The 17,586-nt window shown below is 38.4% G+C and overlaps 1 protein-coding gene across 8 annotated transcripts in view; it reads left to right on the top strand.

The window, feature by feature from the left end:
* The first annotated feature begins 9,012 nt into the window (after window positions 1–9,012).
* Window positions 9,013–17,586, top strand: part of FRYL (FRY like transcription coactivator) — a 247,605-nt gene continuing 239,031 nt past the window's right edge. For 5 of the 8 annotated variants that reach the window (XM_081303038.1, XM_081303041.1, XM_081303035.1 and 2 more), the window contains exon 1: window positions 9,014–9,849. The gene's annotated coding sequence lies outside the window, so the exon portion shown is untranslated. Of the gene's footprint in view, window positions 9,850–17,586 lie in introns of all 8 variants that reach the window. The other 3 variants (XM_081303040.1, XM_081303039.1, XM_081303036.1) reach the window with 2 other exon arrangements.

Here is a 17,586-nt window from a genome sequence, read left to right as displayed (position 1 = left end):
CTTCTCTGTTTGCTATTCTCCCCTCCACTTTGCATTTCCCAGGCAAGCAAGCTGTGGGTGCCATCGAGGTACTGCACATGCTGTATGACCTACATGAAATGTTTTCCTCCTTCCCATTCTCCACTGTGCCATGTCAATTTTGTACTCATTTTTAAATCCTTATTAAAGAATCCTTCCTCAGGAACGTCTTCCCTGACCGCCAGGTCTAGATTTTAATTCATAGTTTAGACACCTGTACTTCTCTTTCTTTCTTTTTTTTTTTTTTTAAAAAGAGAGTGAGAGAGGAGAGAGAGAGAGAGGAGAGAGAGAGAGAGAGAATTTTTTTTAACATTTATTTTTCAGTTTTTGGCAGACATAACATCTTTGTTGGTATGTGGTGCTGAGGATCGAACCCGGGCCGCACGCATGCCAGGCGAGTGCGCTACCCCATGAGCCACATTCCCAGCCCTGTACTTCTCTTTCATTGCCATTATTATTATTATTATTATTATTATTATTATTATTGCTGGGCATTGAACCCAGGGCCTTGTGCATGCAAGGCAAGCACTCCACCAACTGAGCTAGATCGCCAGCCCCATTGCCATTTATTATAGTTTCTAACTAGTTATTTATGTGAACACTATACCAGAGGCTCCATGAGGACAGGGATCATGTCCATCTTTTTAGCTATTATACTCTCAGGCCTACCACAGTACTCGACACATGTTTGTTTGTTTAACCTCCCCCAACTTTTTTTTTAATGAATTATATTTGTGTCAGATTAGGGACAGCATACTATGGCTCATGGGCCAAATCTAGTCCTATTTCTGTATGACTGGCAAGCTAAGAATGGTTTTTGTGTTTTTAAAGATTGAAAAAATCAAAGAAATAATATTTCTTGACATGTGAAAATGCAATGAAATTTAACCTCAGTATCCATAAATAAAGTTTTATTGTCTCTAATCCTACATAATAGTTTATGTATTGATTTTGATTACTTTTATACTATAGCCATAGCATTAAGTAGTTGCAACAGAGAACACATAACCTGCAAAGTCAAAACGCATTCACGTTTTGGTCTTGTATAGAAGAAGTTTTCCGACCTATGTGTTAGACAATCATATTTCTGAACTCTGGGGCAGCTTGTGTTCAAAAGCACCTGCAGGTGGCTTTTCTCAATTGTCAACTGTTTGCTTCTGTTGCTGACACAAGAGGTCTATTTGTTTTGCTTAGTTGGTAGGATTAATTAAAGCGAGTTTTCTTTGTCCTTTGTTTTTCTTCTCTATCAACAGACAGAAGTCCCCTAAAGGAGATCAGTCAGGGTATGATCATGAAACTGTTTTCCCCCAATCAGAAGATTTCCTGGTTCTTTGAATAATTCAAGAATTTCTTTCCAAAAGAGACAATGAGTTGATAGGTGGTAACAATAAATTTAAATAGAGTGCCTACGTTTACTTTCCTTCAACTCATAAACTGGGAACAGACTGGAAACTGCTTTCTGTCTTCTTTTAAATCAATCATATCCCTTTCTAGTTACAAATGCATACACATTATAATCTAGTAAGATTTCAAGATAATTTAAAAGTGATTTTAGCAAACTATTTATTCCTTTTAAATAATTTAAAATCATATCTGAAAAGTAACCACTGTGTGTAGAGAATCAGACGTGACTTCGAGCATGCTTGCAAACGAAATATAATAATCCTTGTAGTAAGTCCACATATTGTTCCTTTAAGGACTGGGTGTTTCCCATGACTGTGTATGTTTTGGATGCTGAATTCAAAGGTCCTTTTAGGGATAGGATAGACAAAGGGAACTAAATGGAATATAGGCGTCTTTCTTTATATAATTCCTTTTACTTCCGAAAAGTCGTGAGTGAAAATATCTGAGTAATATTTTAAAATTCAACCCTTGATTTATTTCTTACTTAACATTTTCACAAAGTGGATCTCTTTAGAATGGAAGTTCCCTTGTGATAATAAAAGGAAAGAAAAATGTTAAAATATTAACATACTGGCAATAAAATACTTTGGATAAAGTTAAAATCTTATTGATAAAGGTATCTCAATAGAAAATGATAATAAAATATATAGTTTATAAATGATCTAAATAGGTGTAGAAATTGAAGTAGTTCAAAATAAATGTAATATTTTACTAATGGAAGGTGTTCTCATATACATTACCCATGTATCCCATGGAATAAAAAATCAATAATTTAATGCAGTTTAGAAGGAAAGAGAATGTATCTAGACCTTTATTTACCATGACATCAGAAAATCTCTTCTATGGGATTCTCAGCCATTATGAACTACCTCATCATAAAGAACATATATCTGATTGGTTCGCATTATTACAAACACACTTTGCATTTATAAAACAAACATTCTTCCATATGCTTTAATGAGACTCATATTATCATTAGCATAACTGTGACATAGGATAGACACTGTAGTAGCTATTGGTAAATAGCAGGACTTAACATAAGTTAATGGAAACTCAGAAAACATATGTATTACATGGATAAAATGTTTTTTTTTTTAAAGAAAACTGAAATTTTTATTATTTGCCTCTTTGACAAACAACAGTGAAACCTCCTAAGGACTAGGAGCAATACATGTCCCAAAAATAGAGGAAGTATCCTATAAAGCCTGGTAGATACATAAAAGAATTCAAGAGGCATTTTGCAAGAGCCACCAGAAGGAATATTGGTTTCTCTACATACATTCTAGCAGGAAGCCAGCAAGAAAATTAATGATGACCCTTGAGTATTTGCTCTTGAGAGGAGTGAAAATTAACAAAAACTCAAGAGTTTTTTCTTCCCATGAATATCATGGAAGAAATGTTAGGAATATTCTAATTTCTAAAAAGGTGAAAGAAGCATCTGATCAAGTAATGTGAAGTACAGAGTATTCCAAACTCAGTTGGGGGGCTGTTAAACCCTTTATAATGTTAAATTTATTCGATTGAAACTCTTTAATTCTGAAGTTATAACCCTTCCAATTTGGGGTTTTAAAATATTCTTATTCTGTAAAACAGTGAGAGGAATAGATAGAACATTTATTTACATTTATTTTCATATTTCTCTTCTGTAAAATAAAAAAGCTGATAAGCATATGTCTGTTTCCAAAAATTCCTTGGAAATTTTACCAGCCCATGAAATAAAAAGGCTCAGGAACCAGTGAACCAGATTAATTGAGAAGACATGTTTACAACTTGGGCATGGTGGCCTGTATCTGTAGTCCCAGCTACTCAGGTACCTGAGGCAGGAGATTGCTTGAGCTCAGGAGTTTGGGGTCAGCCTAGGCAACATAACAAGACCCATAAAAAATTTAAAACAAAACATTAAGCAATACTAAGAAATTAGAATGCTCTTAGAATGGTATCCCGGTTAATTAGATTTTTCACATTATAGGCTTTTTTTTTTTTATTTGATACTAGGGATTGAACCCAGGGATGCTTTACCACTAAGCTACACCCTCAATCCTTTTTATTTTTAATTTTGAGACAGAGTCTTACTAAGTTGCTGAGGTTTTTGCTAAGTTACTGAGGCTGGTCTTGAACTGAGATCCTCTCCTATAGGTTAACTTTTTGTTTGCATTTTGCTCTTCACCTCAATTAAATATTCATTCACTGATAGTTTTGTCAGTTATCATACTAAGTGATGTAGATGTAAAGATGAATAAGCAGGGCCTTCTTTCAGAACAAATCAGGTTAGTTCAAGAGACAAAAAAAGAAACATTTAAGTTCTGTCTTCCATGTGCTACCTATAATCAGAATAGTATGTGGGTGCAGAAAAAAAATACCACAGAGAGTAACTTAAGTCAAGGAAAGGAGGACAATCAGGGAGGAGGAGCTCATAAAGAAAAAAAAAAAACCTTTTATTGGTCCATCCATTTGATGGAAGGATAGGAGTTCTTCAGGTGAGCCAAAAGCAGACTATTCTACACAAAGGACACCACATATCTAAAGGCATTGTGCCTTAGAAGAACATAATAGTTGATGTGATAGAACACCCATGATATGGTTTGGATATGTGGTATCCCCCAAAAGTTCATGTGTGAAACAAAATATAAGAATATTCAGAGGTGAAATAATTAGACTATGAGAGCTGCAACCTGATCAGTGGATTAATTTACTTGAGTGGATTATCTGGGTGGTAACTATAGGCAGGTAGGGTATGGCTGGAGGAAGTAGGTCATTGAGGGCATGTCTTTGGGGTGTATATTTTGTCGCTGGTGAGTGGAGCTTTCCCTGCTTCCTGCCTGTCATGAACTGAGCTGCTTTCTTCCACCATGTCCTTCCACCAAGATGTTCTGCCTCATCTCAGGCCTAGAGTTATAGAACAGGCTGACCATGGACTGAGGCCCTGAAACTGTGAGCCCAAAATAAACTTTTCCTCCTCTAAATTGTTTTTGTTGGATCTTTTGGTCACAGTGATACAAAGCTGATTAAAACAAGATATTCTCAAGTGTCAAAAGAAGGAGTGATCAGAGAAGAAATTCCAGAGGTAGCCTGGAGTTAGATAATAAAGATTACAAAGGGACTTGTATATTTTGGCAAGGTTTTGCTACTATATTTAATGTGTGCCTAGAGAGATCCCTTAACTATTTTAAGCAGAAGAGAATTGGAAATTTTTCTAAAACTGTATTACTATCTCCTTTCTGCTTCGGTAAGTGAAATATACTGATCACAATTTTTTTTTAACTGTTGATTGAAGATCTTTCATCAATCGTCTCAATGAATATCAGTTATTATTTTACAAAGAACTTTTTTTTTTTTTTTGCATTACTGGACATTCAATCCAGAGCATCCTACATGCTAAGCAAGCACTGGATCACTGAGCTACATCCCCAGTCCTTTTTATTTTATTTTGAGACAGGGTCTCAAAGTTGCCCCCACTGGCCTGGAACTTGTTATCTTCTTGCCTCAGATTCTTGAGAGTTGGGATTACAGAGATGCACCACCATGCCTGGTAAAGAAACATATTTAAATATAGAATGTGGAAAACTTGGGTCTCCTGTAGAAAAGCAAGGACTTTTCCCCCTGATACTTCTTCTTTTCTTTAATATAATTTAATTTAATTTAATTTTTTGTGGTACTGGGGATTAAACCCATGGTCTTGTGCATATGAGGCAAGCACAAGAGATATATCCCAACTGAGTTATATCCTCATTCCCTATAATTTTATTTTTAATTTACACGTAGAAATTGTACATACTCACAAGGTATAATATGACATTTCAATATATCTACATAATGTGTAATGATTAGATTATTGTAATTGGCATATCTATCACCTCAGACATGTAATTTCTTTATGTTAGAAACATTCAAAGTCCTCTCTACTAATAGGAGGTGGGAGAAAGGGAGGGGAAGAGAAAATACTGAGGACTGAATTAGAACAAATTATATTCCATGCTTTTATAATTGTGTCATAGTATGTTCTATTGTCATGTATAACTAAACAGAACCAATAAAAAATAAAACAAAAAACAAAAAACAAAATCCTCTCTACTAGTGATTTGGAAATATTCAATTAATTGTCAACTGTAGTTATTGTATTGCTCTATAGAATATAGAAGTTATTCCTCCTATCCAATTGCATCCCTACCCATTAACCATTTTCTTTTCCTCCCTCCTTTTCTTCCTCCTTCACAGTCTTCTGAAGTTTCATTATATAATTAAATTACTATGAATTATTTTCATATATATGTATATATAGTATATATGTATGTATATAAAATATATATACACATATATACATATGTGTGCATACACATATACATAAGTATACATATATAATTTTTTTTTTTTGGTATCTGGGATTGAACCTAGGGGCACTGAAGCATTGAGCCACATTCTAGCCCTTTTAAAAAAATACTTTTTATTTAGAGACAGGGTCTTGCTGAGTTGCTTAGGGCCTCGATAAGTTGCTGAGGCTGGTTTGAAATTTATGATCCTCCTCCCAGCTGCTGGGATATCAGGTGTGTGCCACCATTCCTGGCTATTTTCTCATATTTTGGCTCATTCTTGTTAATTAATAAGGGGTAGGGGAAGTGATTTTGGTTGTTAGTTTCTAACTGGATTTATCTTAATTTTATGGTAGAAAATCACTAGTTAATAGACGGTATTCAACCATGAGTTTTGAAGAAAAAAAAGTAAAATTGCACTGCTTATGGGTAGAGATTGATTATACTCTGGAGAATGGAAACATATTCATCATTTCTCCCCTATTCTTAACTCAGCACATAATAGTTACTATATAAATGTATGGTGAACTGAAAAGAATTTTCGATAAAAAATGGTAACAATTGCTCTGAGGAAAAATAATTATTGACTAAACTCTGGAATTACTTGAGGGACAAGTATGTATACACACAGTGATACATACACATACACATAGTGATCTTAACATATTTTGCCTTTTAAAAGATTTTACAGAGATCTATATACAAAGGTTGAAAAAACTTTAGTCATATTGACACATTGGAGGAATATTTCTATTTAAAGAATGGGAATCTGGGGTTGGGGGCTGTAGCTCAGTGGCAGAGCGCTTGCCTAGCATGCTTGAGGCACTGTGTTCAAAACTCAGCACCACCTAAAAATAAGCAAATTAAAATAAAGGCATTCTGTCCATCTACAACTACAACAAAATTAAAAAAAAAAAAACAGAATGGGAATCTGATTTAGAAATAGGAAGCTAAAGTGGGGAGATGAAGTCCCTTTGAATGGGAAAGTGCAGATTTAAAGTTCTCCAGGATTGGAATTGGGGTTGTGTCCAGTAACGATAAAAGTTCTTAAGAATGACCTGAAACATTGTAAACTCTAGGTTTGCAGAGTTTCTAAAAATTTTCTCACTGTGGAATACCACTGGAATATTAGTACAGGAGGCTGGGTGTGTGGACTAAAACATAATAAATGAGTGTTTTGTGGGCAAGTGCAAAATACCTAGAACATAACATAAATTATATTTGTTTATAGGTGATGATCTCAGCATAGTTTGTTAAGTACAAGGAAGAGGGTTTAGAGGTCACTGTTAACTGCTTTCTGGAATTATAAGCCTAGTGTGCTGGTACAAAACAGAGCAACAACAAGCCAGATGTCATAAAGCAGGTGTTTTAGAAAGAACTTGAAAACATCACCTAGATCCTAAACAAAAGCAGCAGGTGTGTATACACCTGTAATACTGGATGCCTTTATTTCCAGAAGATCATACTAGATATTAGAATGTTCATATTCTTACTATATTCTAATGTAGAATTTTAGAACCCAGAAGCAGTCTTAAAGCTTGAGGTAAGAGCACAGGTGTGACTTGTTGGTAGAGCACATGCCTAAGCATGCCCCAAATCATGGGTTCAACCCCCAGTACCACAAAAAAAAAAAAAAAATAAACAAAATTTCAAAAACAAAATAAAAAGCCCTGAGTATAGTAAATGAGAAGGCAGGAATTTCAAATATGTGTAATACACATAACACATATCCATGCAGTCAGCCCTCCATATTTGTGGCTTTCATATCCTCGTGTTCAACCAACCTTGGAGGGAATTTATTGATGTATATGGGACCAGGGAAGTTGAATTGTTGCTGAGCTGTGCTATATAATTAGTCTTTTTTTTTTTTTTTAAGAGAGAGGGGGAGAGAGAGAGAGAGAGAGAGAGAGAGAGAGAGAGAGAGAGAGAGAGAGAGAGAGAATTTTTAATATTTATTTTTTGGTTCTCAGCGGACACATCTCTGTTGGTATGTGGTGCTGAGGATCGAACCCGGGCCGCACGCATGCCACGCGAGCGCGCTACCGCTTGAGCCACATCCCCAGCCCTATAGTTAGTCTTTCCATGTTTTTATCTGTTCTGAATATGTATAGATTCCCTCCCCCTTGTAATTATTCACTAATAATACAGTGCAACAATTATTTGCATAACATTTGCATTTTAGGTATAATATGTAATCTAGATGATTCAAAGTGTGTGAGAGGATGCCTGCTAGGTAATATGCAATTACTATGACATTTTGTATAAGGGATTTGAACACCAAGGATTTGGGAATCCTTGGGAACTAATTTCCTTGAAGAAATGAAAGGAATGGATGACTAACTTATATGTAATAGGAATAGGCTGAAAATAGGGTTTAGCTAAAATATATCTGTGAAAGCCATATTAATTTGTAAGCCAGCAAGCTGCTTGTCTCTTGCCCCCACTAGTGACATCTAAATTTCCGGACAACGTTCCCCCCACCCAGATATATATATGTATCTCCACAAACTTTTGCACCTGAGCTCAGGGAAAAGTCCTATCGACCACCTATATTTATTTCCCCTTCTCTGGCACTGAACTTACTTCTAGGATATTGCTGAGCGCTGCTGCTTTTTTGGCACTAGATTCTACTGGGTTATCACAGCAAAAGGTCTAATGCCCCTGAGGTCCGAAGCCTTTCAAAGTTCATTGGCAAAAAGGGAGAGAATCCTCAACTGCTTACCCCTAACATTCTGAGATGGGCCTCAAAGCCATAATTCTACTAAATTTTCGTCTAAACAATCTAGCTGGTTGTTACAGCTAGAGTGGGAAACTGAGGCTACTAAATTGCCCTACTAAGCTGCAGACCCTACTAAGCTGCCACATAATCTCTCCCCTTTTCAATGTGTGAGGTTCTGCTGCAGGGCCAAGCTTCTAGTACCAAACTCCCTTTTTACCTTGGAGAGACATTTCTCTTAAGAGGTGCTACAGTCCTTCTGGTGTGCCCACTTGGGTTCAACCTGGGGTGTCCTTCCTACAGTTCTAGCAAGAGGAACAAGGTCCTACACTTTGAGGTTGCCACCAGGAGCACAATCTGTTTAATCTTTCCAAAAAAACTAATTTAGCTCTCGCGTAAAGCACAATGACACAAAGGACGTGACTTAAACGGAACTTCCAATGCTTTTCTAAATGAACGACTGCAAGACAAACAAGGAAACCTCCACGTTTGCTGCAGATACCTTTATTAAAGCTCTTCCGGGTGGTAAAATGCCGGAGGAATCAAGGGTATGAGTAGGATGGATAGTGAGTGAAAACTTGAGTGAATTCAGGAGTTAGCACTATAATTTCAGGTATTCTAACTTAATGCAACCACTCCGTTCACTGGAACACAGTGTTAGGTTCCTCAGGATCCCAGAGCCAGCTCTGATGTGTTACTCTTCTGAAGATTTTGAATTTTTCTCTTCTCCCTTTGCCGCTTCTCTCAACACAGGCTGTTAGTTTGTCCTCGACCCCTACCAACATTTAAAGGCAAAGGCGCTTAGAAAAAGGCAAAGTGGGGAAGACTTTGCGACTGTCTCTCTCAAATCGGTAAAAGGGAGAGCGATAATGGGTAAGGGGCGTGCAGACTAGCCCCTTACTTGCCCAATCAGGTGCACAGGAAGATGTCCTTTTACCAATAAAAATAAAGTTCGCTTTCCGGAGGCGGGAGGGTGAGCCTTGACTGCCAGTTCTCCAAAGCAACGTTAGAGGAAAGGACAGAGAGTGATTAGAGGTAGGGCCAACCCGGGAAAGGGGGCGGGGTGGAGGCGGGGGTAATCCTGAGCGGCGGCTGGGCTGGCCAGTGGAAGGTGAGGACTGCTGTTCCTGTTGTAGTGTTTCTCGCCAATCAGGAAGACGAGGAGGTGGGCGGGGCAGGGAAGGGGTGGGTAGAGCTCGCAGCACCGCCGGGCGCCCGTCGGGCTCTGGGAGAGAGAAATCCGGTTAAAATCAGAGTCGGAAGGAGGTTTAACCACAGATCGGTTCCGTTCGGATTATTCCTTAAAGGGGACGCGCCATTGTCAAAGAGATTGGAGCCTGGGGTCCGAGGGCGGGGACCGGCGGCGCCTGAGGAGCGAGGCAGCTGCACTTGGACTGGGGACGGGTAGGTGTTGCCTGGGTAAAGGCGCTTCATTTCACTTTCTTTTCCAGCCCCGGGGCAGGCGCCGGGATGCTCGCCGACTGGCGACTACAGCCCGGGCGGGAGATGAGGTCGCCGGCCCTCTCCCGGCTGCCCTTCCTGGTGGGAGCCGAGGGGAGGCGGGCCAGGATGGCTGGCAAGCTTCGCCGCCCGGGCGGAGACTCCTAACCGACACTGTGCCGCTGTGTAGCCCCCGAATCAACCGAAAACCCGTCGGAGCTACGGCGGGTCCTTGGGGAGCGCCGCGCGCCGGGCTCTCCCGCGCGCCTTCTCTTCCAGTGCCCGGCTCCACCCGCGCGCCCGCTCCACTCGGCGCGCGCCTCCGCTGCCTCGCGCGCCTGGTTTCTCGCGCGCCCGGCTCCCCCTCGCGCTCCCGGCTATGCCGCGCGCCCCGCGCCCCTGGCGCGCCTGCTTCCCTCGCGCGCCTCCTTCTTGCGCGCCGGGCTCTGCTCGCACACCGCCTCCTCGCGGACTCGCGGGAACCGCCCGGCTGGGAGGAAGGCGGCGGCTGGGAGGTGCAGGGAGGTCGGCGGCCAGGGCTCTGCCGCCCAGGCTGTGAAGGGAGGGCTTGGGAGCAAACTTAGCACAGCGGCTGGCTGCTCCCGAAGGAAAGGGGCGGCGGGGACCCGCGGCGCGCGCGGTGATCGCCACCCGGGCCGGGCATTGTCCGCCTGTTCCTATGCTCTGGTCTCTCCGCCCACTGCCCGCGGTTGTTGGGAGGGGTGCCGATGCGGGCTCGGTGCCCGTGCGGCCCGAGGCCGGCGGCGCACCCCCAGACCTGGAGCCATCCCGAGCCCGGGTCGGCCCCACGCGCTCAGCGGCAGCCTCCGCCCGCAGGCGGGCCGGGCCTCCACAGTGTCTTTGCTGCTCTCAGTCTCCGTACCAGTTCAGGCGCTGAGCTTGTCCCTACAACTTTTCTTTGCCGTTTGATGGAAGTTGTTGCTTCCGGGCGGCAGGTTCTTTGGTCATAGACTCTTTCTGTATTCTTGAGAGGCTGATTTCTAGGGCGAAATGGTTCTTGGTTGCTGACGGTCTTTACTACCATTACAGTTTCATCCAACATCGCATTTCTTGTGCATCTGCAATTATATGGGACCTTTAACCTTTCCCGGGCTACAAGAAAAAAACAAGGGGGTTGTTGAGCGGCAAGAGCTCAAGGTAAAGCTAAATTCGACTTACCTTTTGAACTGTGCAAAGTGTTTCTTGACTTGCCTGGCTGAGGTTGTTTTGGAAGGGTAGAGAAAAGACCCCCCCCCCCAAGTTGCCAGGGTCTACAGGATTAGGAAATAAAACTTTTGATGACAATAAAGTTGGTTTTATAAAATTCCATTCTACCTAGCTGATAGCATCTGTAAAATTGATTTCTGCTACTGAACTTGCAGGTATTATAACGAGCCCGAGGAACTTTTACTACAGGCAAAGCATAAGAGATCTTTTCATTTTGAGCATTAACACTGTGCTGTACCTGTCAATAGTTGCTAAAGAAGTAATACAAACAGCACATCCCTTGACTGAGTCTTTATTTAGAAAATAATGTTTTTAGAAGCATGTCATTTTTGACAGTTTCTTGTGCAGTGCTTTGTAGAGTACTTGAATGTGAAAGTTACATCCATATAAACAAAGTAGCATTGGGTATGTTATTCTATGGTCGTCGTCGTCGTCTTCTTTTTTTTTTTTTTTTTTTTTTTTTGCTACTCATTATCAAATATAACATTGCAGTTTGTCTTTTTTCCCATTGCATGTTACAGTATTTTGAAAAAATTACTTCTTTAGGAAGGGTGAATTTTGTTGGAACATCTGGCCCGTTGTTGTTGTTTTAAAGCAATACTGACTTTTAAAAGTATGTGTTGATTAACTGGCTGTCCAGTAACTTCTGAATGGCATGGAACATTATTAGTTCCCAGGCTCAGGAATAACAACACAAACCCAGAAACTGTAAAAGGAAACTAAAAACTGGTTTCAGATAATAATGTTTGAAAGATTATTCTTTATACATATGTTAGGAAATAAGACACAAAAACAATTGTTAATAGTCATCTTGATGGTGCCTGGCATTGTTATACCTTACATTCCTCCTCCTCCTCCTTTTTTTTTTTTCTTCTTTTCTTCCCCTTCCCATTCTCTTCTGGGAAGGGTATCAGGTGAGCTTTGAGGCATACTCTTCCTTTCATCTCATTATAGAATGTAGATAAGTTTAAAAATTTCCATCTGTGTTTTTTAAGAGCTTATTTAAACAATAGGGGAGAGAATTTCTGAACTTTTAAAAGAGCACATAAAAATAAAATGTTAAAAAACTGTATCTTTGAATAGCTAGGCTGAATTTCCCGGACAGCATATTCTTTTCCAGTTTGCTTATCATATTGTTTTAAGCACACTGTTTCATTTATGTACATTGCCAGACATTTCTTGAGTTGTGGATTGTGCCTTGAGATACCTGGAAGGTGGGCTGTCCTCCATTTCTGTGCAGATCCACTGCATCACTGTGTACTTTTCTAGCCCAATAAACTGTTGTCCAAGGCCTTTGTGACAGAAAAAGATAATGTCCTGTAAAGATTGTTGAGATAATTAAAAATTTCTTTGAAAAACACATTTTTGACAAGTTACAATAAAAGAACAGCAATTGGTTTAAAGTCAGTAGAAAATAGGCTAATCTAGTTGCTCTTTATTTTGTGTGAGATTGTGATTAAGTTTTACAGTATGTTGTTCAGATATCTTTCTGATGGTGATCATTTATGACATCACAGTTATTAAAACTAGATTGAGGCTGGGACTATAGCTCAGTTGGTAGAGTGCTTACCTTGCATGCACAAGGCCCTGGGTTCTAATCCCCAGCACCACCAAAAAAAAAAAAAAAAAAAAAAGAAAGAAAGAAAAAAGAAATATTTGGGCTGGGGTTGTGGCTCAGTGGTAGAGCACTTGCTTAACATGTGTGAGGCGTTGGGTTCAATTCTCAGCACCACATATAAATACATAAAAATAAAAGTCTGTTGACAACTACCCCTCCCCCCCAAAAAAGAAAAAAAATTAGATTCAATCTGCCAACATCTGTTAAGTAGCCTTTTCTTTAAGGAGTATGATGGGGAGATAAAGTGGAAGTGGATGACAATCTTGCTCCCAAATGTATCCAGTTTCATGGCAAGAACCAAAATTACTATCCATAGGAAAAAGTGGGCGTGCATATACAGGCCAGGCTTGATGGTGTACACCTGTAGACCCAGTGGTTTGGGAGGCTGAGGCAGGAGACTGGAAAGTTCCAGGCCAGCCTCAGTAATTTAGTGCAGCCCTAAGCAACTTAGTGTGACCCTGTCTTAAAAGATAAATAAACCAATCAATCAATCAATCAATCAATAAATAAAGCAATCGAGCTAGGGAGTGGCTCAGTGGTTAAGCATGCGCAACACACACACACACACAAATGAAAAAGATTATGGAGTTTGATAAAAATCATTAATAGAAGTTGTATCATTAACAGGAGCTGTGTCAATTTTAAAGTACTTGAACATTTTTATTAGCCCACCAATATTCTATAACAATGAACTATAAAGAAACTCAAATATTGAGTTTTATTTGGGGGATAGTAGGTATATGTGTGTTTAAAAAAATTTCCTTATTAAGTGTCACATGCTCATTGAAAAATATATAGAAATTAGAAATGTCACATAACACTGCTTGTGTCACATTGTAACTATTGCTAGTGTTGCTGTTTATTCTTACAGTTTTTGTACTTTTATCCTCAGGACTGTCTTAAACTATTTCTTTAAAATTCTAATTAGTAAGTTGTGTTTACTGGGAATGGAGAAAGCGAATCATTTTTATACACTTTTTTATATTAATTTCCCTCGGTTCTGTAATTCTGGTTTCTTTTACTATTTGTTAGGATACAAAGCTATCACCAGCATGTTTATGTTCAAAACATAGACTTCAAACTTTTCAAAATTGAATTGAGCCAGAATATTTTACCTGCCTTTATACCCCAAGATTTTTGGAGTAGATGTTTGTATAATTTCTCCTTATTTCTTTATTCTCATTTCTAGAGAGAACTTTGCTTTGAGATTGCCATCACACTCCCAAGGAGAAATACAGGTTTATTCATGATCAAATCACAGAAGGAGGTTTTACTTTTAATTCTGGGTTGCTTCTTAAAATAAGAGAATTACAATTGAGGCTGGTGATGTAGGTGAGAATAATCTATTGTTCTAGGTGCTTCTTTAAGCTAAACCAGTGGAGAAAAAGGTTTTCCAAAGGTTCCTAAATAGAAAACCCAGCTCAAGCTGCTAGGTGGCTTAATCAGCTGGAAATCTCCATTCATTAGCAAAATTTTAAGAATTGTGCCTACTGTGTATACTAAAGTAGGCTTGAGGATTAATTCTATTATTCACCGGTTTGTTTACTGCTCTGCCTCGCTTTTTCCAAGGTCTCTTAGCTGACTGACCTGATCTTCCACAGGAGTTGCATTAAGGTCCATAGAGCCTGTTGAATTAAACCTGGGAGCACTAGTATTTTTGTTTATTGCTGTTCACTGGGGCAAAACATTGCTGAAATAATGCAAAGCAGATATATCTTTCCTTATTCTTTACAGCATTTATTAATTTCAAAGAACACTTTTCTAATACTTATCTCCTATAGTCCCCACCATGGTCTTTTGGCTGGTTATAGTATCCTAGCAAATAATTCATTTTTTGCTGATAGAGTGGTAACACATATTTTTAAACCCATTTTGTCCCATTGTCTCAGATATGGAACACCTATGAAAACTTAAAACATACTATTTATGGTAACTTAGAAATAATGATGTTTTTCAAGGTCTATTTTTTTTTTGAGATAATAATAGATTATATAGTATATATATATATGTATATATATACATATATATAAAGTGTGTATACATATATGTAGTGTGTGTATATATATATAGTATGTATATTTAGATATATATGAAATATAAGCTCTAAATTATGATTTTCAACTTATTTAATATATCTGTTTAGATTTTGTTGAAATAGTCACAGAATTGATAACTTGGGACTAAATAGGTTAAGTGTAAATGCTGAAATAGATTCCTTTACCAGGATTTGTGTTTTTTTTTTTTATTATGAAAAAATTTTTTAAAAAGTCATTTTTATTAAAAATGTAGCATGAAGTGTTTTTAACTTTTACAAAGTGGACCCCACCTTCTCTTCCTCCCCCAACTTGATCTTTGTTTTAGTGGGAGAAAAAATTGAATTGTTAAGAAAGGGAGTTAAAATTTGAGTCAAATGTATGGAAGATGATATATCATGAGCTATGTAATGCTTTAAATAATCAATAAAAAAAATACAAAAAAAAAAAAGGGAGTTAAGAAAGGACTGTTAGTAATGGGTTCATACAGGCCAGGAAAAATATCTGACCGAGGGTTCATCATATGGAGTTTGACTATAATTCAGCAATTTTGATTTGCCAACTTTTGTAGAGAGTGAACATTTTAAAATAACGGCTTCTTAGAAATGTAGTTCACATACCATACAATTCACCTATTTGAAATGTACAATTCAGTGGTTTTAGTATATTCTAGAGTTATGCTGCATTACCACAGTTTTATAACTTTTTCATAATTCCATCACAACTCTTTCTCTGGACCCAGGCAACCACAGATCTACATTCTATCTTTATACATTTGCCTATTCTGGACATTTCATATGGATGAAAACTAACATGTTGATAAATGTTCATCTCTATGTTATTTGGTCCCTCTCTATGTGTATAACTCCTAGGAGCAGATCCAAGTAGGTGCTTTCATGTGTGTAGCTCCAAGTCTAGAAAGATTTTCTTTTTATTTCAGTGATGGGGATGGAACCCAGGGTCTTGTGCAGGCTAGGTGAGTATTCTACCACTGAGTTACACCTCTAACCCAAGGATTTTCTTTAAGAGGAAATTCATCTAAATCCTAATTCTTCCTAAGCCTGAGGAAAAATGGGAAAAGAGACTTTTTACCCAGGGAAAATCATTAGACTCATTGTGACACTTCTTCATGCTTATTTAATCATTTGGCAACTCTCTTCAAGTAAACAATTTATGTTCCACATTCTGCAGGCTCAACTTAATGGGTAGTACTTTATTTCACTTTTTTATACCAGGGATTTAACCCAGGGGCATTTATCATTAAGCTACATTCCTAGCCCTTTATTTTTTATTTCTTATTTTGAGACAGGGTCTTGCTAAGTTGCTGCGGTTGCCCTGGAACTTGCAATCCTCCTGTCACAGCCTCCTGAGTCTCTGGAATTATAGGCATATGCCACCATCCCTGGCATGGGCAGTAATTCATTAAAAAAAATTAAAAGTACTTAGTAAATTCTACTCATTGGTAAATGTAATGTGACTTTTGCATCTTATTGGGTCATTATCATTTTATTTGATCAAAATGGTGCTTCTTGGTTTATCATGATACATTTGTATGACATATTGGAAGTGACCTGGTAGTCACTTAATTGGTGCTTATTAATTGCCCTATATCTATGATTGTACATTTCCATCATCTTTTCTAGTCCTTATTTTCCATTGTATAACAATAATAAATTTATTGACTGCTTACTAAGTAAGGTGATAAGTACTTGTGTACTCTCTTTTAAAGTAGCAGGCTGCAGTTTATTTTTTGAGAATCTTTTGTAATTGTTTCCACTGATTGTAGTTTTGCAGCTTTTTAGGCATGCTTTTGTTTTAAGATTATTTTGAGTGACCATTTTTGATCAAACCTAAGACTCTTTGATACTGGTGCTTTCTTGATCTTTCTAGGAGGTGTCAAAAGATTTTCACCAACTGCATCCTGTTGTTGATTGACAGCAATTGCAAGATACATCTTTATTTCCGAGCATCCATACTGCAGAGAGTTTAAAGGTTTTTTTTTGGGGGGGGGTGTTTGAAAGCTGATGAAAAAGGAACATTAGTTTGTTCACCTACTGTAATACAGCCTCATTTTTAGATGGTAAAATATTAACATGTATTCATTGTGTGAATAGATTTCAGCATGATACTTAACTTCTTAGGAGTCTTTTTTTTTTTTTTTTTTTTTTTTTTTGTGGTGCACAGTGCCTTGTGCATGCAAGGCAAGCACTCTACCAACTGAGCTATATCCCCAGCCCCTCATTTTGTTTTGTTCTATGATGCTGTTTGGTATGCCTCCTTATTTCATGGTATCTTTGTAGGTGAACTAATTTAGGTCATACCAAAGAAAGCAGGAAAGACAAGTATAGTTTATAGTTTCATTTTCCATTTTAAAACTTAAGATAGATCATGCTGTCATTATACTGGTAAAAAATAATTAGTTTGGTGGTTCCATCTGTGTATCTAGAATGTCAATGAACTCACAACAGTTTATTTGCAGAAGAAACTTCAGCCATTCATGTCCTCAGACAGCAACACAGAAACCACCAAAAATTTTTTTCTTGTATTTATTTATTTGGTACCAGGAACCAAACCCAGGGGTGTTTAACCACTGAGCCACATCCCCAGCCCTTTTTATTTTGAGACAGGGACTTGCTATGTTGCTTAGGACCTCACTATGTTGCTGAGGCTGGCCTCAAACTTGTGATCCTCCTGCCTCACCCTTCTGAGTTGCTGCGATTATAGGTGTATCCCACTGTGCCTCGTATTTTGTTTCTTGGGGAAACTGTTCCTTTCCAAATTATGTCTGTGTTTTGGAGTTGATTTATGTATTACTTTACTGTT

Source organism: Spermophilus citellus, assembly GCF_964194105.1.
Source record: "Spermophilus citellus genome assembly, chromosome: 8".
NCBI lineage: Eukaryota > Metazoa > Chordata > Mammalia > Rodentia > Sciuridae > Spermophilus > Spermophilus citellus.
The sequence above is the reverse complement of the archived record's forward strand: the minus strand, read 5'-3'. Positions and strand labels throughout refer to the sequence as shown.